At 38.9% G+C, this 26,077-nt stretch overlaps 1 long non-coding RNA gene across 1 annotated transcript; it reads left to right on the forward strand.

Annotated features, from left to right (window-relative positions):
- The first annotated feature begins 20,561 nt into the window (after positions 1 to 20,561).
- On the forward strand, positions 20,562 to 21,332 carry LOC145549407 (uncharacterized). Its single transcript, XR_014085374.1, has 2 exons — positions 20,562 to 20,700; positions 20,770 to 21,332. It is a non-coding gene; the product is annotated as an uncharacterized LOC145549407 (long non-coding RNA).
- Positions 21,333 to 26,077: the final 4,745 nt, after the last annotated feature.

Raw genomic sequence — 26,077 nt, forward strand, 5'->3', positions numbered from 1 at the left:
AGAAATAAAAAAATGACATCTGACAGAAAACTAAACCTATTAAACATAAAAAACCCACAACATATCCCAAAACCCTGACATCATGACCCAGCATTCAGTTCACCAAAGGAAAAAAATCTTATAGAAGGTAAAATATTACAAAGAAGTCTTTCCTCCTGTTTATGATTAACTGAAGTCCACTAACTACACTCCAAAAAGTTTATTTGGGCTGTAGTTCATCTTATGGACTTATTTACATTAATTTCACTTAATTATTTTGCTTTTGCTATGACAACTTACTTTTTTGTGTTCATTTAACTCAAAACTTACAAATCTTTAACCTAAAGGAACTTTTCACTTTAACTTCAGTTAAAACAATTGAGTTCAATGCCAGTTCCGTATCCTAGGTCTGACCAACCCAATTTATTATGATCATCCAACTCAATTCACTAAGTTTTTCCAACTCAGTTTGCTAAGTTTTTATAGCTTAATTCATAAGGGGGTTTAGCATAACAGATTTAAGTCACTCTTACTCAAATCATTTATTTCGTTCTAATAAACATTTAAAATCTCTTTGACTTAATTCTACAGAAAGTCAACTCAAACTTTTAAGTAGTTCCAAACTAAATATTAAAACTTTTTACAGTGTCCTCTAAATACACCCTAACTTAAAAGTTTCAAATCGTTTCCTTAAATGACCTTTTTACTTTGACTTTACTTGAAATGATTAAGTTCAATACCATATTTGTATCCCACGTCTGACACCATGACTCAAGCTAACCAGGGACAGATTCCCTGGTAAGCAACTGTAGCTCTGTGGGTAGCATCATCATCATCTTGTGATCAGAAGGTTGTAGGTTCAATTCCAACTTCCTCCTGCCACGTGTCGATTTGCCCCTAGGCAAGGCACTTAACTGATCTGTGTGATTGTTTGTGAGTGTGAAAAGGATGAATGTGACTCTAGTGTAAAGCACTTTGTATGAGGGGCCATTTAGGAAAAAATCTGTTTTGTCTCTCACAATGTTACGACCCGGCTCGGCCAGGGGAAAGGGAAGTAACATTAAAGAAACCTAGATGTTAAGGTTTAACAATTTAGAGGTTTATTGTTCAGTTTTGACAAAAATAAAAAGGTAAAAATTAACAATAATGAAAATGTAGGGACTTACAACAAAAATGTACTAAATGAAACAAAATTCACAAAACAATCAGAGTTGTAAACCAAAGATCTTAATCAAACAAAAATGGACTTTCAGTACAGGTTAAACAAAAACAAACTACAAATCTGTAGCCGAGACACAAAGATCCCCCACAGGGACAAAGCGAGTTACACCAGCTATCAAAGCTAACAAAAGCTGTCAGAGCAGACTAAGCTATCAGAGCTAACAAAACAAGTCTACAGCAGTCAAAACAAACACCCAACAAAGTGGCAAGCTGTCTGAAGAAAGAATCAGCCACGCCTTCTCCCAGGAAGTCCTTGGTTTTTAAAGGGAGGCCTCAACAGTGATTGTTGGTGCCGGCAATTGATGACCCAATCACGGTAGGCCTCAGGGTGTGGCACAGGACAACAGGGCAGCACCCACTTCCAGGTCAGTCAAGTCAGTCTGATTAGCCACTGCAAAAAAAACAAACACAGAAAAGGCCACTGGCCATAACACACACTACGAAAAACTCACGCACATTCAAAGAAAACCTCACACACACTCAAAAAAACATCAAATTGCGTATACACACTACTAAAATGTCACACACACACACACACGCACACACACACATTTTATCTTTCTCACACACATACACTGTACTAATATCTCGCACACACACACAAAATACTAAAATTGCGCACATACACTACTAAAATATCACACACGCTAAGATTGCACATTTAAACTAATAAAATATAGACCCATTATTTTGTATGTGAGAGACTCAGTTTGTGTGAGAGGGACTAAATTTTTTGTATGTGAGAGAGTCAAGTTTTTTTATGTGTGTCACGGAAGAGGCGGGGCGAGATCAGATCGCGCATGCGTTTTTATCACAGTGAAGTTAGCTTCAAGTTAGATATTGGAGCTCCACAGTGTAAGCGGCGTTTAGCTCAAGGTTAATCCGATTTATGAACTTTAATTTCGGCCAGCCGTTCTCTAGCGCTCCCTCCTCAAGCGCTTGGAGGTTCACCTAGGGCTTATTCCGGTTCTAAGGCCGCTTACTCCGGCTCTAACGCTGGTTCTAAGGCCACTCACTCCGGTTCTAAAGCCGGAGTAGAGCCCTAAGTTAACCGACGAGCGCTAGAGAACGGCTGGCCGAAATGAGCGTTCCTAAATCGGATTAACCTTGAGCTAAACGCCGGTTGCACCGTGGAGCTCCAATATCCAACCTGAAGCTAACGTCACTGTGGTATAACGCATGCGCGATCTGATCTCCAAATTATGCCCCGCCTCTTCCGTGACACCTCTCACACATACAAAACTGAGTCTCTCACATACAAAACAATGAGTCTATATTTTATTAGTTTAAATGTGGAATCTTAGTCTTGTGACTAAGACAAAAAAATTGTTTGCGTGTGTGATATTTTAGAAGTGTATGTGCGCAATTGTAGTATTTTGTGTATGTGTGAGAGAAATATTGTATGCTTGTGTGCAATTGTAGTATTTTGTGTGTGCGTGTGCGAGATGTTAGTACAGTGTATGTGTGCGAGAAAGATAAAAATGTGTATGTGTGTGTGACATTTTAGTAGTGTGTATACGCAATTTGAGTATTTTTTGAGTGTGCGTGAGTTTTTTGTAGTGTGTGAGAGACAAAACATAGATTTTGTCCTAAACGGCCCCTCATAACTTTGAGTGGTCAAAATGATTGGAAAAGCGCTATATAAGTTCAGTCCATTTACCATTTTTTGAAGTAAACTAAATGAATTGAGTAAGACTGACTTAAATATGTTATCTTAAACATACTTAATAAATTTGTTTAAAAAATTAACAAATTGAGTTGGATGATTATAATATATTGAATTGATATAAATAAATAATAAGTTAAGTTGGATAAACTTAATTGAATTACTTGTTACCAATGTAAGCAATTCAATTAAGTTGGTTCAACTATTGTCTTTTTAGAGTGTGATAACCATACAGTGCATTACACTACCACCACCATGTGGCAGCATGGTAACACTGTTAGTATGTAACACTGTTAGGTCTAAACCAGATGTAGCAACATGCAAAAAAATTCTGACTTTTGTCCCATCAGTCGTCAGCATGCAGACCAGAGAAGCAGTTGTTGTGTTTCTGTATTTGTATTTACTCAGATTATCTTTCCCTGAAACTGGGAAAGATAATCCCAGTTTCAGGGACACTGGGATTATCTTTCACTGTGGTATAACGCATGCGCTATCTGATCTAATATGGAGATCAGATCGGACCCAACGGTTCCTGTTCTGGCTCCCTTGCCAGGGATAACCTCAGGCTGGGGCTGCATTAGAAAGGGAACCACACCGGCTGCCGGCCAAGTCTGTGCGCACACAGCTGCTGTGGCTGCTGTGGATTTGCTAAGAGCTAAAAAGACAAAGTCATCTTTTCCCCCCAAGTATCCATGAAGTTAACACTTATTTCATGAAATATCATTTGCCAATTTTAATTTATTTGAATAAATATTTTACCTTTAAAAAAATAGCTTAATTTTAATGTCTTATATTATGTACAAACATATACCAAGATGTTATTTTAAAGGGACAGTATTGTAATGACGCCAACACTCCACAGATGTAGCCCCCAAAAACAGGGTTTATTAGTAATTAGAAACGAGCCGCTATTTCTGAGGCCGCAGCTTACACCTCCAACAAACCGTTACGCTCCCCGAACTAGCTACCTGCTAACACCCCCGAACTCCCTCTTCTTCTGGTCCTGTCCTGCCGCTCCTCTGATCCCCCGTCCACATGACAGGTCTATCACATGTGAGTGGGAGTCAGCAGAGTCAGAAGGAAGGCTATAACTTTATACACATAACAATAAAAATCACAATGTAACATAACAGTATGGACCCCAGCAGAACTAAAACACTGAATTATTACAGTATTATGTCAAATTTACTTTCCTGTTATAACGTTATTTCATCATTAAATTGGAGTGTTGCCTTGATTCTTTCATGGATGTTTGAGAAATCCAATTTCTCTTTATCAATCAATCAATCAACATTATTTCTATAGCATATTTCAAAACCAGCTTTACATTAAATCAGAAATATTTAAGAAACATACAAACAACTAATCTCCCTGGCAACCGTTCAGCAGTGCAAAATTCCTGTGTGGACCTCCTCTTAGTTGCAGTTTCCGAGCTTTCATCTCACATACCAGCCCACCTCCATAACTCCCCCAATCAGCTCCTTCAGACTAGAAAGCAGCAATTATCAAACACCTGATGGAACTTTTCATCAATGTAGGAACTACTTCTCAGTGAAATGTTGGCAAAAAAAATTTAAATAAAAAAAGTGTTTAATATGGCTTAATAGAGGAGTCATATTGTGATGACTTTTGAAGGCGGAGTTTCAGAAAGAGCAGGAGCTTCTTAAAGAGACAGAGGCCCAATTTCAAGGTGTTAAATTATCAATTCAAATCTCCATTCCTTGGATATATAATTTTTATAATAACTGAAGGTAATATGGTTACTTGATTGCATTATAAAATGACATTATGTGACTGGAAAATACATGAAACTGGCCCTTTACACCTACCAGGAATATTTCATAATCCTACTTTAAAAATTTAATTAGCACACTTGGAACTAAATTTTCAAAAAATAAGTCTATTTTTGTCATCCTTATATAAAGGATGATAAAGATTAAATTTCATGTTGATGACAGAAATTAGTGTGTTTTTATTCTTCCTTCAAATATACACAGCTCTTTTCTTATTCCGGCTCTTGCTTTGCTCCTGCTCTCTAACTGCTGCTCTTCATTCTCAGCATGAATTTGTTTTTTTTTAAACCATCAACGACTGAATATCAAGTGTTCATTATCAGAAAACCCTCTCCACCATGCAGAACTGCTTCTAATGAGTTGGCATCAGCCATACATTCTTTTAATATAATTATTCACACTGAGGTGAGTCACAGTGTGGGCTGCATGCTTCGGAAGGAGACTTTTCACCCTGGCATTTTCACGTTTTGTTCACGGCAAAGATAGAACACTATCTGTCAGTTTAAGACTTTTACTTAACGTATATTCAAAGTTGTCCGATTTTTACCAGTCTTGAGTTCAAATGTTCTAAAACACACAGCAGATTCCACATTAATTATTGTAAAATAAATCCTGATAAATTGTAAAGATATTATTGTAAAGATAAATTCAGGCTGCTTCCACAGCAAAAGCAGCCGACATAAGCTGCTAAATAAAGCATTTCAATAACCGATCATTGTCACTATGTTAAACACTTTGGTAAATATTTGAGTTTTTGCCCATTTTGCCGCCCAGAGCGTACAGGTTTGTGGTCGCTCAGTGCGAAGGAAATCTGGGACATTTCAGATCTGCTCCATGTGCGACTTTTGGAAATTCTCTGAGTTTCAAAAGTTGAAAATTTCCAAGTTTCCTCTAGCAAATTTTTTTCCTTGTTTTCCTTGACTTTATTTTCTAGAAAATTACGGATTTTGTTCTAGCAAATTTTCAACTTTTCAAATTTAGAAATTTCCAAGTGTTTTCTAGAAAATTCTTGAGATTAATCTCAGTTTTTCCTTTTGAAAAAATGTACTTCTTTTTTTTTCCAATCTACAATGGGCATATTGTGTCATATCAATCAGACCAACTGAAATTCAAATATAACTTATTTATTTTCAATTTCTGGTGGCATGAAGTTCTGCCCATAGTATCCTAATCACATGAATCAGCCAGTTTCTTATGTAACAAACAGTGAAGTTTTTTCCGACGTGTCCTATCAGATGAGGTTCTTTTTCTCAGACTATAAAGTAAAAACCTGGAGCTTTAACAGTGCATTAACTTGGAACGTGTTTGAATGATCTGAGTTAAGCTGTTGCAGCAAATCAAAGCCTCTGGATGTGTCGGAGCCTGTGAGCTGCTGCAGCGACTCAAGCTGCTCTTTCATGATGGAAGCGTTGGATTAACTCTGAAGGTGACCCCTCCCTGATCCACTGGACTCATCCGGTTGGAGTCTAAAGGTCCGTAGAAAGAACAGGGTTCAATCTCCTTAAACAGCAGCAGACATCGTTGCTACGGACAACATACATAACAGCGTTATGGTTGACCCATAATGCATCTGGGTGGTGGGTTAAATAAATTATTTTATTTAACCTGGCTTTGTAACAAAGTGTATTGCAGAAGTATTTGCGTTGGTATGTTTCGTCAAGATTTAGAACCATGTCAGTGTATTTAGTTGAGATTTCATATGATCAATACACATATTATGCATGAAATACGTAGTTTTTCACTCTCTTATGAAAACATGAGAAGTGTGGCCTCCAAGTCTATTCCTCATCCCTCAAACAGTACTTTCCAGAACCTCTTTGCTTTTTTTTTGTTTCCGTTCTTTGCCTGCAGCTCAATTTTAGTCAAAATGGATGGAAGCCAACTTTAAATCTTGTCAGATTCTCACTACGATTTATGTTTTATTCAGGAAGGTTTGGGCCTCATCTGAACAGAACTTCTTCCACTTGTTTGATCTGTCACACTTTGTTTTTAAGAGATCTGAAAAGGAGACTTGTTATGAGCTTCTTTCAACCAAAGATTTATTCTTGCTACTCTTTCTTAAAGGGGTGGTATTATGGGTTCTTCTGGCACATAGTGGCATCTCATAGCACAATCCAGGAACTTTGTTAACATGAGTAGTTATAAAATGCTGTGTAAATAAAAAAAAGAATCATCACAACAATCCTCATTATGTGGTTCACAACTGTTCTTAGAAGTAATCAGTTCCACCAGGTGTTTGCTAATTGTTGCTGGCTAGTCTGAAGGAGCTGAGTGAAGGAGGACCGCTCTGTGAGGCGGAAGCTTGTAGCTCTGAGGAAAAGAGGCGCTGTATTACTGGAGAAAGTGTTTAGGCATTCCTCAATGACTGGACTGGGAAATTCAAGGATTTCTCAAACATACATGAAAGAATCAGACACTTCAGGTATGATGAAGGAATAATATTATAGCACAATATAAAACTGAAAACAGTGATAAATAAGTTAAGAGATTTTCTAACAGATGATCTGTAAGTCTCCTGGGATTTCCTTATAAACCTCAGACTAAACAGTCTGAATACAAATGCGTTCAACAATTTTCAAATTTTTTTGTAGGATAAAATAAAAAAAAAGTTTTTTCCTGTCCACTTACAACTTTAACAAAACTGAGTCATATTTAAACTCATTACAGTTCTTATTTTTGATCAGTCTAAATCACAGGTGTCAAACTTTATCCTCAAGACCCGCTGTCCTGCAGTTTCTAGATGTGCTACAGGTACAAAACACTGGAATGAAATGGATCAATTACCTTCGTCTTGTGTAGATCAGTTCTCCAGAGCCTTACTAATGACCTATTTAGCAAGGTGGTGCAGCAGAGGCACATCTAAAAGCTGCAGGACAGTGGCCCTCCAGGACTGGAGTTTGACACCCCTGGTCTAAATAGAGCAAATCTGAAATACAGTGTGGACAGTCAATTGCCTTCCAACCCTTAACTTGATTATTTGCTATAAATATTGACCAGATCATTTGATGGCAAATGGAAGTAAACAGATTTAGTTTTTCAGAGCACCCTTTAATGACCTTTAGCTTTCCTGGCTAAGGAGTTCAGCTGCTGAAGATGGACTCTGAGTGGAACGCCGACTCCGGCTCCGGCTCCAGCTGCTGCTTTGCTAAATGCCAGCCCGGTTAGCCGTAGCATCTGATAAAGACGTCTCCTCAGGAAGGAGTTTGGGATATGTCCCACCTGGAGGAGTCAGTGGGGGCAGACTGAGAACACACTGAAGAGATTCTATCTGCAGGCTGTCAGAGCCTGAAGAGATAAGAGAGGAGAAGGAGGAGGTCTGGGATCTCCTCAGGCTGTTAGCCTTCGGTTCACTGGAAATGCTCCAAGGGTTGAAGAAGCAGGTGACAAACAATATGCTGTCAGCCACTAAGCACTTCATGCAGATTAGCTTCCGCTATAACTTACTGAGACTTTTACATTAAACATAAGAACAACAGGTTTGATTGTACTGATGACAAAAAATGACCAAGAAATCCTTTAACCCTTATGCGTGCGAGGACTGAGGCAAACGAGGAGGACTGTGGCAAATGATACAAGTTTTACGGGTGTGGGGTCGGTTTACCCAATTTGTAAACACATGGGTTAAACAGAAGCAGTTTGAAAGGTTAACGAGCTCAAAAAGCAACATATGAAACCTCGATCTAAAGAAATTCAAGAATAGACTAAAGACAAAAGCATTGGTGACTATCAATGTGGAAGGTGCCAAGAAGGATTTGTGATGGTTTTGGTGCCTCCAGCAAAGCCACCAAATGTGGGTCAATCTTTGTCTGAATTCTGCTATTGGCAAAATAAACACAATTTGGCATTGTGGGGTTTCTATTAAATAAGAACTGGAATTAAAATCACATGTGAATAAGCTACTATAAGTTATTAGTAGCGCCGGATGTAAATAGTTATGTGACATATCTTCAAAATTCAGCCAGGCTGCTAGCGCTCATCATCTATCAGCCAATCACAGGAGACATGGGCGTCTTACTCAGGCGTTGGAGCGACAAGCCCCGCCTACCCTGCTAAGTACGCAGGGTTTTGGGGGAAATTTTACAGATGAGTTATGGATTCAACATGTTGGAATGACACACAACTTTTTATGATCTGTGATGCTGTGAGAGCTCTGCTGGAGCCAGCTGCACATTGTCCAACAAAACGTGTTGTAAAAATTTTACTTTGCGTAATTCTGTGGTTAATGGAAACGCTGCTTTGTTGCACTGCTGTACTGTCTTTGAACAGCGTTATTCCTTCTGCAACAAAAACATTCAGGATGCAAACCTGAACTGAATCTCTTTTTGATACAAGAACTCTTAATCTTTTGAGCAGAGCAGGGAAGGAAAATGTAACTGTTTGCCCAAAAGGCTGCAAAACTTTGCTCTCCGTGGAGATGGGCTGCAGAAAGAGATCACTCTTACTTCACCTTCATGCTGTGTTTCATTTTTGCTTTTTAATAGAAGTGTCAAGCAGCTCTCAGGGGTGCTCCACTTGTGGGGAATGAGAATTAATTGGAGGATTATAGCTACATGCACCCTGCACCCTGTCCTGACTCCTAACATGGCTGTAGGGTCTGCAGGGCTGCTTCTCCTCACTGCTGACTCTGGCTTTATGTGGAAGGCTGCATGCAGCCATTAGAAAAAGGGAGCATTAACTCGGTTCCCATCGCAGCTCATTTGTGCTTCTTGGCTACTATTCCAGGATGGCAGCATGTATGGAAGTGTTTTTACTTTAGCAGTGACGTTGGGAAGATTCGTCCTTGTTCTGGAGGTTTGAGTCCCAAAAGAAACCCTCAACACAGCAATAAAACTTCCATCCACTCACATGAGCAAAACAGTCTGTTGTCGGCCACAGGGAACTGCTCCTCTTTCTGCTTCTCCTGATTGGCTTTGATGAGCTCCAGCTGGAGGACACACCCACTGGTGGTCACACCCTGTAAAGACTGGAGGAGAGAACCTGGCTGTTTCCTTTCCATTGACTAAAAAAATTGCACAATTTAGGATTTGGAAAATAAATTTGCTTAAAAGAAACCAATTAAAAAGAACACTTGTTTTTCAACAAAACGTTTTGATGCTAGGATTCAGTTTTTTGACCGTATCAACAGAGGTTTATGTTGCGAAAACAACATAACAACATAACAAACAAACAACATAAAAGGATGACTGTGCATGCTTTTTAATGACTTATAATGTGCAAGGAGTTGTAAACAATCCTGCTTTGTTTTAGAATTGTTTCCTGAAGTTTTAGCGATGTCAAGAAGGAAACGAACAAACCTGTTCAGTCCATGTTGGCCATGCTTCCAGATATTGAGTAGCTAAGAGGAGTGCTTCAGACGTTTTATTGCTAGCAAGGTGTTGTTTACAGCACACACAGTTTCTGGTTAGCTTCATAGCGTGGATTCCTTCATGTTTGCCTCATTAGCCAAACGTCAAACATAAAATCACATCCGACTGTTTCAAACTTCAACAGAGTTCACACCTCCTGGAGGCAATGGTTTCTCAACCTCAGAGGGTCCAGAGCGTCTGGACGAAGCAAAGTGTAGAACTAGCGGCAGGTTTTTACTAGGCTACATATGTATAGGTACTGAGTCAACATGAGTAGTTAAGGTGCAAGTTTATCTTATCTGAAATATATGGTACTCCGTTTGCAGCTGCTGCTTTGACTTTGTCTTTTGTCTAGTTCCATACGTTTTAGCACTAGCTTTTTTTCAGACACAATTCAGATTTCCATAATTCACATCGTCCTCTCTTGCATCAACAGCATTCTTCGGTTCTAGAGGAGAAATGTTTCTGAGGTGACACATTACCTACAGCTTTCTTTCCTTACTCTGTTGTCTTCCTCCTCCTTCGAATGATTCGCGGTGCCTCTTGACCACTCTGGAAACTTTCACGAAGTCGGCCTCCGTCAGTCATGTTTTCATGGTCCCGCTTTGGTGTGTAGAGGATGGAAATGAGCCATGTTTATTTGTGAGAGGACTGTGATTCATAAAGGGAACACTGCCAACAGGTGGTCAAGTTCTCGGCTTTACAAATCTGAATTTCTACTGGCAAATGTAAATGTGTTATTATGGATCGTATGCACTGCTTTCTAAATGAGCGCACTCAGCTCTGTGGGCACCAGACCAACTGTTGCCCCTCTTTCATGCCTTTGGCTGGATGTTGAGCTTTTTCCCTCTGTAGAATGAAAATAGGAACGACCTAATGTGACCTGATAGTGCTGCATGATGAGAATTTTAACATCAGAGTTAGCGCCTTGCTAAATTATTGAGGCCGCAACGGGACTCATTAGGATTTTCTGTGAAAAATCACCACAAAGTAGCATATATATTGTGACATGGATGAAAAATGACGTGCGGTTTTTCTCACAAATGAACATCTGAAAATAATTTTTATTCAACCCACTGAGTCAACACTGCACCTACAAGTCTCTTTACTCATGTACTGCCCATTCTTTACAAATTAGCTAACACCCCTCAGATTGGGTGAAAAGTGTCTCTGAACAGCAGTTTTAAAGTCATGCTTAGATTTTCAGTTAGATTTAGGTCTTTGGACTTTGACTTCTAACATCATTCCATAGTTACTCCTGTTACCCTGATAAAAGATGTCTTTCACCAGGCACAGAGTTTTTGCTTGTAGACCAGAAACATAAGAGAACCTTCTTCATATGAAACTACATTTGCAAATCAGTTCAATACTGTGGCAATTCGTCCTTAACAGGAACTAGTTCTAGATTCTGAATAACCAGCTTAACTACTGGTTTTAAGAATCTAGAACTAAGCTTGAAGCTCCAATAAGATAAACTATATATATATATATATATATATATATATATATATATATATATATATATATATATATATATATATATATATATATATATATATATATAACATTTATGACTGTTGTCATGAAGGGTCATTTGGTAGTGACACTTAATGCAAAGCTGACCCTTTTTTAATGAACTTACAATACAAGTTTTAATGGAACTTTGCATTAAAACTTTTCATTATTTACCAAATAATGCAAAGTTGATGCTTTAAATCAACCTTTAATGCAACTTTGCATTAAAAGTGTCATTAGTCATCAAAAGACACTTCATGACAACAGTGATACATATTTATGAAGTGTCCTTCATGTTCATATCAGGTATTATGTCTTGTTTATGACAGTTTTAACCCTAACCCTTCAATTAAAGTGTTCCCAAAAAGGAATTTTCTAACGGTGAAACGGTGAATGAGGAATGAAGAACAAAATATATTCTCATTTTCCAAGCTCATTTTTATAAGACATAGTGTGCAGTCTCTGCTCTGTGTCTCCTGTAAGGGAACACTCATGGGAACTCTCCTAAGCCCCCCATCCCTCTACAATGAATCACTATGAAGAATCAAACCTGTGCTGCTGTACTCTGGAAACTCACCAACTGCCATGACTGCTCCTCAGCAGCTTCTCTCTCCTCTCTCCACCTACACCTGCCTGCCGTCCACCAACGCTTGTCATCTTCCCCTCCTCTGAGCCATAATCATCCTCAGACCGGTAAGACACCTCGTCACCCCGAACACTCTTAAATCTCACCAGCTGCTCAGCAGTATCCTCTCTGCTCCTCTTCCCCTCCGAGCTGCTTTCTCCAAACTATTAATAGAAGCTGCTTTAGACCAGCTTAAACATTCACTGTGGGAAAAGAACCTTTATTAAAAGCTGCAGTTGTGTTTCCTGAGTAATCTCTGCATGTGGGTTCAGAAAATGCCATCAACACAGCAGAGTAAACAGATGGCTAACAGAGTTAGCTATCAGTAGGAGGTGAAGGAGTTTTATCTTCCCATGGCGCCTGGCCATCGCCTTCTCAGCTCGATTCTCATCTCACTTCAGTGCTCCGCCTGGGATTTCACCCATTAAGCTTAATTTCTCCATCTGAATTTCATCCTGGCCAATCAGCAAACAGAAGCAGGAGTTGTGAACATTTTTTTTACCAGGATATTAAGCTACAGTTATGGCTAAAACTATTCATAACCCTGACAGATTTACATTTTTTTCCTTTACATTTAATGCAAAAAGTAATAAATGCAGAAACATTGAATAATATTAGCAATAAAAACATAAAAGTAGTGGTGCACAGTGGCAGTAGTTGGTATCTACCAACGGGCCATTGGTCACTCTGGAGAGGCTGAAGGTATCCACTAGCGGTTTGGAGGGTTGAGGGGCTGGCACTGACCGCCTAGCACCTGTAGCTAGATGGTGAATGGAGGAACGCACACTCAGACTCAAGTTCTGCCGGAGGTGGAAGTCGAAGCTTCTTCCAGATGTTCCCAGCAGACCCTTGCAATACTTTTGGCCTCTCCAGGTCTGACTGTCATTCTCATCAACCACTAGAGCCTCATCATCACCAGCAGGTGATCAGTTGACACCATGCGCTCACCAGTTTGCCCAACCTCCAGTGGGCCCCATTGAACCAGGTCCAGGCGAGGGAACACAGTTCCCATCCATATTTCTCATCATAACCTCACATCTGGGATGTGTTTGAGGCAGGTGACCCTAACAGGGTCATACAGCCGTACCTAGGTGCTGTATTTCCTCAATGTTATTCTGTTTTGCCCATGTTGCTAGAGATGATTAAAATGTACATTGTGTGCTTACATTTTTTGGAGACTTTTTTGATCCTTGTATATGCTTTATTTCATAATAAAGTAGTGCAAGAAACACAACAAATGGTTCTGATCCGTTTCTAAAAGCCCCTTTAGTGCCACAGCAGTTTATGTTGTGTGGTAATCTCACGTTCTGTCAGCAGAATAGAGAGTTGACTTATCACTGAGGACAAGTCAAAGTTCTTTCACAACAGGAAGTTGATGCTGAGGTGTGGATCATGACAGGTTTGTGCAATGCAGGATATTTTTTGGAACACATATGCTCATACTTTACTTCTCTCTACTCACAAGGACATTTCTGTCACCTTTCCCCGGACTAACTCTCCTACTCCTGATTGCTCTCAGTGCATCAACTGCAGGCATTCTGACATTTGTGTTCCTGGAAGCAGAGACGGGGGGAAAACACTTTGTGTGCTCCCCAAATTTACTTTGGCAGGCCTTCCGCTGACTCGTTGGAGCAAATGGGCCCATTTTCCCTCTTTTTTAATGGGACTTGCTTAGAAATTCTGTGTTTTCTAACGAGCGCTTCCACTGGGCATGGGGGCTACATATTTAACACTCAGCTGGGACAGGGATAGAGCTGTAAATACAGTTATTAATGCAGAACTGGAAAAATCAGCACACCAAGGCAATTAATTTTATAAAGTCTTGCATGCTTCCACTCATTATGTAAGCTGTGGTAATGCAGTTTAACGTTGACCATGTTGGAAATCTATTGGATAGCAGTCAGATTATTATTCTGGTACCATTGAAAGTACGGACGGGTTTTACGGTTAATTGTTTTGGCTCTGGTTGTTTCAGCTCACTGATCTGTGGGTCAGTAACAGCTTCATCTAAATTCTATGAATTCCTTCAGCCACTTGGTCTTCATCCTCGTCATCATCTGGAATGTCTTCCTCATGCCTCTCTTCCTGTCTGGCTTTTGCGTTCCTTAAATCTCTGCCCACCTCACAAACCCTCATTAAAACGTTTAAGATGAAATCAGCAATTATGCAACTTATTTAAATTGATGGCTACCTCTGGACCTTCCTCTGCTCTTCCTGATTCTCAGGCTGTCCAGCTACTGCCTGTCCTAAAACAGCAGGGTGCACAGCAGGATTGAACTGCAGTATCACAATGATATAAATATAAACAATGTGCAATAGAAATAGCCTATAATGTGACATCATGCTTTTCCCCTTTGTCTTTTTCTAATTTTGCTTACAGTCTTTATCTTGGAAAATGATTACATGATTGTTTTCTGAATCTTACAGATTCTATATGCCCAAAGATAGCAGAAAATGTAAAGGGGCAATATCAGATAAAATCACTTCGTCATGCTATAATGTTCATCTGTCATCAAAAACATACCTGGATTGTTGCACAGAAACCATCACCAACCAAGCCTGTTCACATCACACCTCACAGATACACATTTGACATTTGTTGACAAAATCAACTTAATTTTATGGTGGGGGGGTTTACCCCCACAAAAGAAGGTTTTGGAGAGTCCAACTTTTTATTGTGGCCATTTTTTGAACATATTATTCAAGAACTTGAAAGTGAAAACCTAGCCAATCTGTCTCCTATCATGATGTATTCTACGGTTAAAAAAGTGTATCTGAACATTTAGACTGCCGGTCAAAGTGGCCTTTGAATCAAATTTTCCTAAAGTCTAATAAACAGGTTGCTAAAACACTTTTTCTTGTTCTTTGGTGTTGTCAACCATTTTGACTTCTTCAAAACTTTGCAGCCTTTTTAAAAAAACGTTGTGGTTTTATTGGATGGAATACATTAACTTCAGGTTATTTGAGTTCAGCAGGTATGTGGCTGTATAATAAGGAGAAAACACTGAGACTTTGTTTATACCCTTGGCAAGAATTTGGTACACATTAACATGAAAATGTGTTTCTCTCTGTGCCTAATAGCTGGGACTTCTGGAAGTGTAAGAGAACCTACACAACATGCCATCCAACCAACCTTTCTGTCATTTCACAGACTGTGTGCTTGTCGTATGGAGACTGGCTTCATGATTCATGTGGGTGTCTTAATGTACTCCCTGTTCCAACATTTGGTCTATGAAGACATCTGGATGCTCCACAGATGTTTTATAGAGTATATAAACATCTGGATTCAACTGTTCATCAAACATAGAGGTGTAATAATACATACTGGCTTTATGGGCACAAGAAAAGATAAACTTTTTCACAACAGTTTTTGGGGAAAAACACTAAGAATCTTCATCCAAGTTTCTTAAAATGTCAGAATCAGAATGATAACCAACTTTATTGGCCACAAGCACACCACTGTCTCCACTTTGTTGAGCATGAGAAGCTCCAGGTGGTTCTGACCTCACCAGTAGACCAGCCAAAAACCACTTCCCGTCTGTATGCAGGCATCGTTCTCCTGGATCAGACTGACAGTGGTGTCGTCTGCAAATATCACAAGTTTCACAGAGGAGGTCTGCTGAGGTGAAGTCAGTTTTAGAAAAAGAGACACACACCGGACTGACAGGATCTCCTCAGGTGTGTGTCCGCCGCAACAACTCATAAGGTTCCGTCGTTCAATAATCACCTTTGATTGTACTAAAGCATTTGCAACGCGTTCACTGCTTCTTTGATGTCCACAGGGGTCTCACTGACTTGAAGACTAAACAAGTAGTTTTGAGAATTTCAGTTCTGTTATGAGAAATGCACCAATGTGACTCATAAAACTAATAAATAAAACCATAATCACATACCTAATGAGGCGATTTTTGTCATCTTTAAGTTCCTTAAAATGAGCTTGTGTTATAAAATAAGCAAAAACAGAATACATTTCTAAGATAACTTTTTTACTGCACTGCTTCCCATAGCTGAACTCCTTGTTCATATCTAAGATAATAAGTGACTTTTTTGCTTCTGCTCTTTGTCTTGCTGACCATCTTTTTCAGTAAAAAAAAAAAAAAAAAGTGAAACTGAGAATTCGTAAGGGGCATGACCTCTGTATTGAATATTTCATGAAGCTTTAACCACAGTGACACTCTTCAGAAGCTGCAGGTCAAAGGGTGTGAAAACCAACATGTCAAGCTGAAACCACACAGGATTTCTTGCTTTACTAAAACTGAAATAAACAACCCAATGCTTTTTTCATTTTTCCTCAGCAAAGTTCTCATTAAGTTCACAGGTTACTGAGCATTGCTGACTTCTTGTCTCTTTTTTTCCCTCTTCATTTGCTTTTCTTTACTCACTTGAAATCCTTGAAACGGCAGTGATTAAAAACAAGGTCTTTAACTGAGTATTTTGTAATCCAAGCACAGTGAAAACATATGTTTTTATTTTGTTGTCAAAAAAAATGCTTTGGATGTTTATATGGATCAGATCTTTAGAGAAGACTTCATCCAGTGCATTATGTGATGGTTCTTCAGGAGGACGGATGGACGGACAGACAGACAGACGAAATCTGAAAGCTGCATTGATCTGTTGTGGTGAGGAGAGAGTGAGCTAAAGGGCAGAACCCTATTGAGAATTCTTATTAAGCAATCATAGCATACTAAGCTACTTAGGTGTGGGTTATGGCCTGACCAGGTTGCAGGGGACTTTCCCGTCTGCTCTTGCAAACCCAATCCTCCCTCACTTCAACAGGAGAGAGTGGATTTGATACGATCCATGATGATCCATGATGACTGATGGCTGGAGGGGAAATGAATGCCTTAATCTGGAGACAGACTGCAGAACTTTTCTAGTCTTGAATGAAGACTAGGTTGGTTTTTGTTTCACTACTTACACACACTTAACTGTATCTGCAGCTGGATCTCATACTACAGGATGTTTCAGACCAATTAAAGCCAGTGAACCACATTGAGCTCTTGTTGGACGGAGCTCTTGTGAGGGCAAGAATTTGAAGTTGGAACAAACAAACCAGCAGGTGATGGTGGTTTCAGATGTTGTCAGAAGTTGTGTTTCCATTACAACTATGTGCAAAAGTCTGTCAATATTCAACTAATGTAAGAAAAACACAATTTCACAATTACAGTGTTTCCGTTAAATAATAAAAGCAATGAAGCATTCATTTGAACAAATGGATGCTTCATATTTCAACAGCATCTGTTTTTACCAATATTACCAGTCACCCATATTACCAATGGGACGACTGTGGCTCTGTGGGTAGAGTAGTCGTCTTGCGATCAGAAGGTTGCAGGCTGTAGGTTAGCAAGGCACTTAACTCCAAATTGCCTACTGATCGGTGTCTAAATGTTTCGGTGTATAAACGTTTGTGAATGGGTGAGTGTGACTATAGTGTAAAGCGCTTTAAGTGGTCAAAAATGATTCTAGAAGGGCTATATAAGTTCCGTTCATTTACCATATTTGGGGGAGTCATGCTTTGAGATTTGATCCAACGGCCAGTAGAGTCAGAGACTTTTGAAGAAAGCTCGTTCTGTAAGTACGAGGTCACTCTGGTAACCCTTTGTATAGAAGTGTAGTTCGTCCACTGCTTCTGGGTCTGATCTGGGCATTAATACAGCAAGTAGAGTGATAAATCTGTCACCAGATAAATACTCGGGCTGCTTAATAATTAGAATTATAAATGACATTTTCTTCTCACACGTAGACATAATTGTACAGAGTAGATTGTCACAGCTGCAGGGTTTTGTTTTACATCTATTCACACATGGAAATGGAGGTGTGTCAGTGGAAGTGTCTGGTAATCCCTCATGTGAACATGGCGGATATACAGCACAAAGGAAATGTGTCTAAATCCTTCCCTACGCACACTTTTATTCATGGGGACTGCATAAGCTGCTTTCTGGATTTAAACATATACTCGTAAAAGAAATCCATGCAAGTGTTTGTACTTGAGAATGTAACAGAGAAGGAGACAAAAGCAGTGACTTTAGACTCTACTTGGATTCCAGGTTTGAGTTTTTACTCAAAAGTTGTTCCTGATGTAATCAAAAGTGAAAGGAAGCCAACAGAGAACACAAATCTGACAACTGCTGTGTGTCTTATTGTGAAAGGATGTGCTTGATTATTAGCCAATCATATTGGTGGCCTGGCTAATAGCTTATAAACATTGTGTTCATGTTAGCTGCAGCTTTGTAATAATTAGCACATGCAGAAGTAATTTCCCTAGATGTGTGGACACCTGGGTTTACTCTCTGAATGATGCACTGCAGTAAAAAAAATGCTTTATGGTGGCAAAAACTTATTTGGTGCCTCTGACAAAGTTCTGGGTCAGCACCTTATAGCCTGAAGCAGCAGGACATCAAATCACAAATTTAAAAAAAGTATATAAACAATGATAAAAAAATATGTAAAAACTGGTTGTTCTATTTGAATTTTATGTTGCAATTATTATTGATTTATAGTATTATTTCTTTCTTTCTTTATTTAAAAAATTAATTGATGGAATCTGCTTTGTATATAGCATGATGCAGTTTGGTAATGATGTTCAATGCTACAAGCAAAAGCTTAAAGCTGCAATATGAAACTTTTACAAAGCAATATGTTTTTTTTACACATGTTCAAACTGTCACTATGCTGTGGCAATAAAGCATCAGACAGACAATCTGTGGAAAAAAAAAATCCAGCTCCTGCCCAGTGATTCTAGAGCCATCTGCAGAAACATCATGCTCCTAGTCAAAACCAACCAATCAGAGCCAGGGGGAGGGCCTTAGTGCTGCCAATCAAAAGATTAAAAGAAAACATTTAAAACTATTAAAATATTGAAAGATAATTCTTCCTTTGTTATAATTCAGAGCTAATCATAAACAGTACATGTTTGGAATCCATTCATACAGCAACGCAGTGTTAGAGGTTTATTAGATCACAAACAAATGGAAACTTTTCCTTCTACTTCCCGCATAAGCTCTACTATGTGTTGCTGCATAAAGAACCAACTAAATATAATGAAGTCTGTGGTTGCAACATGACAAAATGTTCAAGTATTCAAGGGTTATTAATAATCTAACAGGCCACACTACTAGTCCAAAACTACATGCTCTCAATCTGTTTTATTTAGAATGTAATGGACAGGCTCGGCAGATATAATGAGCTATGTGACATTTCTTGCCAATGTCTAGCTCAGAGTGACTGGCAGGTTGTGTTCATGCCTAAATGTGAACTTTCAAATTTAAGCTAATTGTTGCTAAAGTCTTACCCAAGAGTCTGGTCCACAGTTCCATGCAGTACTTTCACCGTTACGTGGCAGCTAGTGCAGTTTCCGTCCTGGTATTTTTTGGAGGAGATTTATGTGCTGCTGATGTTATTTCTCCTTTGATTTAGGTCCTACAACCTTTATAACTAATGTAAAAGGAAAACTTTGGACCGTTAGGAACTTAAACCCCACTACAGATAATAGCATATTGTTATCAGGATGGGAGCAGTTATGCAGAGCACCATTTACCACACTTTTTATAGAACCCTTCAAATATGAAGTGATGGAACGAGTGTTTGACTGGAACAACAATTAAGCTCGCATGCAGCCTGTTTGGCCCAATGAGTCACTTTTGCACTTTTGTTAGCTCACCACTTCATTTTGTCATCAAGTACCGTCGTCAGCCTTAGGGATTTCACGGAGTACACCTTTAATGGGGATTCATGATGGCCGCACTGACCCCACCCCAGTGGGGTCATCATCTCTCTCACTGCAGCAGAACAACCAAATAAGACATGATGATGACTGTAAGGGGAATTCTCTGCTCCAGCAGTAGATGTCTCTGCTGGTGACACACTGTTGCAGGAGGAAGGAAGACAAATTACTTTCAGGCTCGGGGCTTAAGTTTCGTCTTCATGTTGATGGACTCGGTTCTGATCAGATAGGCAGGTGAAGGCAGCACATCCAGGACAACGCGGGATTTAACCATGCTGCAGACCAACAGACGCTATGAAGGCCTTTAGTGAGAACTGTGACAGAGGCAGCAGCGCCTGGAAGACACTAAGGACGACAAACAGAGCTGCCTCACCGCGTAGAACTCTGACAGGTGGAGAATTTCTCCCACCAATCCGGTTTGAGGTTAATGTTTTTACTCATCTACAAGTTCCAATAAGGAGACACTAGCTGGATGAGACCACAGGAACTCTTCTGCCACCTGTTATGAGGACAGAGGATTGTACCACAACATGTATGAGTAAATTTCTGCAAAAAAATGTTGAGATTTCAAAAATTTTATAGAAAAAAGTTTTCTGAAATTCTTTGTGGCTAACCCCCCCCCCACCCCTGAAATCTTGAGATTAATCGCAGAAATTGTCTAGAAGTAGCAGGAAGAAGCCTGCCCCAGTATTCAAAACACCTGGCCCCTAATCACCTCATGAGGGGTGGAGAGTATAAAGGCAGACTCTCTCACCTTGTTGCTTATGCTGGCATTTGGTCACGTCATTGGGAAGGTCACTTGGGTAGCGTGCATGTTTTAAAGCTCTACATCAGTAAGTAATGTTTCTCCTTCAGCATAAGACCTACAAATTCAATATTTGACTTAAATTGTTTACATCTAGAAAACCACTGGAAGCTCCTGCTTGGTACTGGGGTGTGGCTGTGATTCACCCTCCCCAGTGCAGTTTTCACATAAAACGGGTATGTATTGTTTTATTGCACCCATACAGCTCCATAACACCAAAAATAACAATTATTTATATATAGCACATATTGGAAAGCTGATCCTCCTGCTGTGGGCTGGAAAGGATCCTCTGGTTTGGGGTAAAGTCATCCAGCTCTGGTAGGTGACAATGGTTTCCTCTGCCTTCCATTGTCTGAAAATCACCTACTAACCTTTTGATTTAATTCCAGCTCTGTCACTGCTGCAGCTCACTGGAGACCCTGCTGTTTTGTTTCAGTATTTTCTTTCTTTTTTTTTGGTTACTTTATCTTGCTTCATTGGTTGGCTGTTTTATTGTCGCAACTGCTTTGTTAATTTGTTTGGTTTCTTTAGTTTTGGGTTTTCTTTGGTTTGAATTTGTTACTTTGGAACATTCTATTGTTTTGTGTACCCTCCAGCTTCACTGCAGGAAGCAGCCATGGATTGTTTTAAACTATTCTATTAAAACATTGATTATTTTAATTGGTTAGGTTGGAGGTAACCTCATTTTAGTCTTTGGCCAAGTGTAAATTGTAGTAATTGTGTTTTTTTGTATTTGCTTGTTTGACCCCACCCCCTTGTCTCCAGGCTGAGAGCTGACGGTAGTGGGAGGGGCCTCCTGGGAGACTGGAACTGTGTTGTGCGAGTGGCCGGTGTTGGGGTTTCTTCACGATTGAATGCCTGTTCACAAGTGTTTGGGGTGATTTATTTTGGATTTATATATTTATTTTAGGAACCAGTTCCCATTTGGCCCGTCCTCCCCTGGCTGGTAGGCCTCATTACTGTACACCCCCTTCCTATTTTGTTCCTTATGTTGTGATTGTCTACTTTTTAACATGAAATAATAAATGTAATCCCATTTTTTTGGAAAAGTCTTGTTCTCTGTGGTCCCGAACCTCGAGCCTACTGGCAGTATATTTCCTTGGGTGCAATTCCCAAGGTGGCGTTGTTGACAACTTCTGGTTACCCTGCGGTGAAGAGCAGAGTACCAGACTCCTACCCTAGTGTTGCCACATAGAAAAAATAGACATTTCAGATTTTCAAAAGTTAACATTTTTCAAATGTTCAAACTTTCTTTTGTCATTTGAAACTCATAAATTTTCACTGTTTTTGTAGAACATATTTAAGAATAATCTAAAAAAAAAATTGAGTTTCATCTAACAAATTTTCAACTTTAAAAGCTCAGAAATTGCCTTTTTTTTCTTTGTTTTATAACATTTCTGAAATACATTCCTTTTTGGCAGGAATTTATTCCTTCTGTTTTCTTTTTTATATCTGCTGTGGCCCTAATATTCCATTATCGATGGCTCTGGCTTTTTAATAGATGTTTTTGTGCATTAGGTCCTTCAGTACAACGTGGCTAACAAGAATACCAGCTGACAATGCTAACAGATAAATTGGGCTTACCGCTCTGCAGAGCTTACACTCCCAAGTTAAAGCTTTAACTTTCATTACGGTTGTTATGTGAGTAGTAAATGCACATATTTTTACAAATTGTCCAGTAAAGATGACATTATGTCATCTAAAGAGCATTTTTGAAGAAGAGATTGTGTGTGTAACTGTGCATGGAAAATCTAATTCCAGCTCAGAAATCATGTGTAACTTAGGGAGCGATGATGTTCACACATCAATACGTCGCTCCTTTCTTCTCACCACAATCCACACACAGTCACACACAAATGAGAATGTGGGAGGCAACCAAGGGTTCATAATTTTTCCAAAAATCACAGGAATGTACACCATAACTTTTTAAAACAACAGCAACAACAACAACAAAAAAACAGTTACACATCCATATTTTTAGATAAAATACTTCTGTTTCTGTATATGACAGATCACTATACTGACGTCGAGACTCGGGGTCTACAGAAAAATTCAGAGCTGCTTTGAGTAAAAAACTGTACACATGTACATGCATTACTACAATCAGAGCCTTAGCTCAGCGGCTGCAGTGATACAATTTGATCGGACCCATGCTGAGTTGGCAGGCTGTGTAGAAGAATGTCATTTAGCATCTAGAGTCTATCTACCGTCACCTTCTGAGCGCTGAGCAACTCTCTGCTTCTCTCCAACTCCTGCAGACCAGATGGGGTTCTGTGTGTTTCTCATTTTGGCCCTGCTTGGGGTCCAGAGCAGCATCAATCCTGTACAGACAAATGACACCAGGCCTCCGTTTGACCCACGGGCAGCTGGGATGTGGGACCCAGAAGGGTTTTGTGTTTGTGACCCAGCTCATGTCTGAAAAAGGAAGAAAAATTACATTCCCTTCAGCAACTCTCTGCTGAGCAGACAGACGTGACGGAGGGAAAACCAAGACCTGAAGGCGGCTTTGGTGCAGTTTAGCTGTGGAGAAAAACCAAACTGAGAGTTTACTGGGGAACACATAAAACATCATCTTTCCTAGAGAAGACTCTTCTCAGTTTGAAAACATTGTTCTGAGAAACTTGAAGAATTAAAAAAAACTTCTCCATCTGCCAGACTTGCCTTCATTATTCTAAGAAGTAAGATATCAATAGCTTATTCCAGAGCGATTACAAAGGTTCCAAAATACATCTTCACAGTTCAATTACAAAAAACATAACATTTTCATTTCATTTATTTATTTATTTCAAACAGACATTAAAAACAGACATTAAAGAACAAGAAAACAAAATAGAATGAGACAAACTTAAGAAATAAAATGTAAAACAAATTATTTTGCCCATGTGACATGCAATTTTATATTTTCTGTTCGAAAAGGAGCAGGTAGAAGATTCATCTTATAATATCCTGCCCCTTTCATACTTGTCAATGTATTATCAATTAACTTTCAGAACATCAACAAGAGACAACTTGTTTCCATTTTTCATTATGTTTAACTATGTACAATTATTTTAAGTACTATTTATATAATCATTTACATTATAAACTATTAAACATGTTATATAGCATATTTTGAAATGAGTTCTGCTTTAATCAATTTTTTAAATTGGTTTACATTTGTAATTTTTTTAATCTCATCATTCAATCCATTCCAAACATTTACTCCACACACAGATAAACAAAAACTCTTCCTGGTTGTTCTAATATGTTGTTTTTTAAAATACCCTTCACCTCTTAAATCATAACCACCCTCTCTGTCACCATAACATAACATAATATATCTAAATCTACAGAAAATAAAGTTAAATGTGTAAATTGATTAAGGTGTAAATTGCACAACGCATGATTTTCTTAGAGCTTTTCTATGTAAATCAGAATTGTCCAAATTGTGGCACCATGTGTGGCCCTTTAAATTATTTAGTGTGGGCCCTGACTTCAATTAAAGATTTGTATTTCTCAGCACATGAGGTTAATGTAGAGGAACTCTTTGAAAATCACCTAATAATATATATTATTAGGTGAGAATCTCATTGATAAATTAAAAGTTTCCTCTGCTGAAAGAAAGAACCATCTTCTGTTTAGATTTCATTGTTTCAAAAAGAATAAAACACCTAATTGAAACTAAATTGGTAAGTAGAAGCCCCAAATAATCGTAAAAAGTTAAACAAAAGGAAATTAGACAAAGTCAATAAATGTTAACTAAAATGTATTAAACTATTCTACTTTTGAAATAAACACCATAAGAACTGCCATAAACTGACAAAATATCCTGTTATGAAAATCTGAATTTAGTTGCTATTTTAAAATCTGACTCTTTCTGTTGTACAGGGGTCTTCTTGCTTCCCCTCCCCCCGCAAAATGTGTGGGACTAATTACCGTAGAAAAACAAAGAAAAAACTTTGACACGATAAAACCTGAGTGACAGCAAAGAACGTTTCATCACTCTGAGGAGCAGATTATAACAAGTTATAGTCTTCTAAGGACGGACAGCTTGTCAAACAAAGTATGCAGCAGGCGTCGAGAAACATCTCCAGAATCTCTTCAAAATGGATATAAGGCACCGGCGGGGTGGCAGCACTTCGACAGTGCAACACCTGCAGCAGACATTGATTTGTGTATCACAGGCTCAGGAAAAAGAAAAACTATAAAAATGTAAATGTGGTGGATTTATTTCACCCAAAGCAGAGCAGTTGAGTTTAACAGGAAGATGTGTTTACAGTCACAAACAGCAGCAATGTGAAGCCTGTCGGCTCCAATGAGCAGCGAGGCGTTCAAAAACAAACTGTGCTGTCAGCATTTTCTCCAAACAACAACAAAAAAATGCACTGCGAGACATCACACTTTCTGCTCTTTATTGCAACGCACAAGCCAGTCATGGATTCAGGTGATGAGCTTCCGTGGTCACAAACATTTCTCTTACTCTGCACTTTTTCCGCTGTGACTGTTTAGTATAATACTGAGTTTAGGTGTCTCGGTGAATTAAGAGCCTACTGCTTTTCATAAATAACATTATGAAAAAAAAAGTAAAAACATTTTCTAAGACTGCAAATACAAAAAAAGTTGTACTAAAAGTTGCATTAAAAGTGTCAGATTTGCACTAAAAGTGTCATTAATTACAGAATGACACTTTATGACAACAGTCAGACATTCATGAAAACTCATTCATGTTCATAACAGATGTTATGTTATGTTCATGAAAATATTATACACACCACTTCAAATATGATGTTTCCCCACATTCTATTTCTCCTTCAACAGTCATGTTTGTTACATTTCACCTACTTAGCTTCAAGTGATTTTTTTTCTTTCTTTCACTCGTGGTTTCAGGTTTGTCGTCGTTGAGTTTTGCTGCTTCTGTTGCTGATTTTGCAGATGGGACATCAGTAGATTTTCAACTATGATGCATTCTGGGCACAGAAAAAAACATAATCCCAAGGGACACAGAGTCAAGGATAACTAAATCATAATGTGTGAAACACAAGAAACTATTGAGAAATGTGAAACTACAGGTTCAAAGTCCATGACCATCATCAGTCTCCATAGATGGCCTTTTAAGACAATTTTATAAAGACGTCTGGGTCAAAATTCATCCACAACAATTTGAGGGATGGATTGAGTCACAAAGAAAATGATAACCGAGTGTTCCTGCTGCCAAAGGTGCTTCCACAGGCTAATTGCAAACTGTCCTTGATTTATCCACACTTTGCTTTTGCATTCATGGGTTCATCTTAGTTTAACAAACAATCCCAAGTGAGAAATCTGCTCTGTGTTTCTTGTTTTCTTTGAGTTGGAATTGAGCTTTTTTAGAATTTAAAGAGGTTGTACAAGTTTACAAATGTTTTTCTTGCTGTTTGCGGCTGACTGGC

This window comes from Poecilia reticulata, chromosome 20, assembly GCF_904066995.2.
Source record: "Poecilia reticulata chromosome 20, P_reticulata-male-v2, whole genome shotgun sequence".
Lineage (NCBI taxonomy): Eukaryota > Metazoa > Chordata > Actinopteri > Cyprinodontiformes > Poeciliidae > Poecilia > Poecilia reticulata.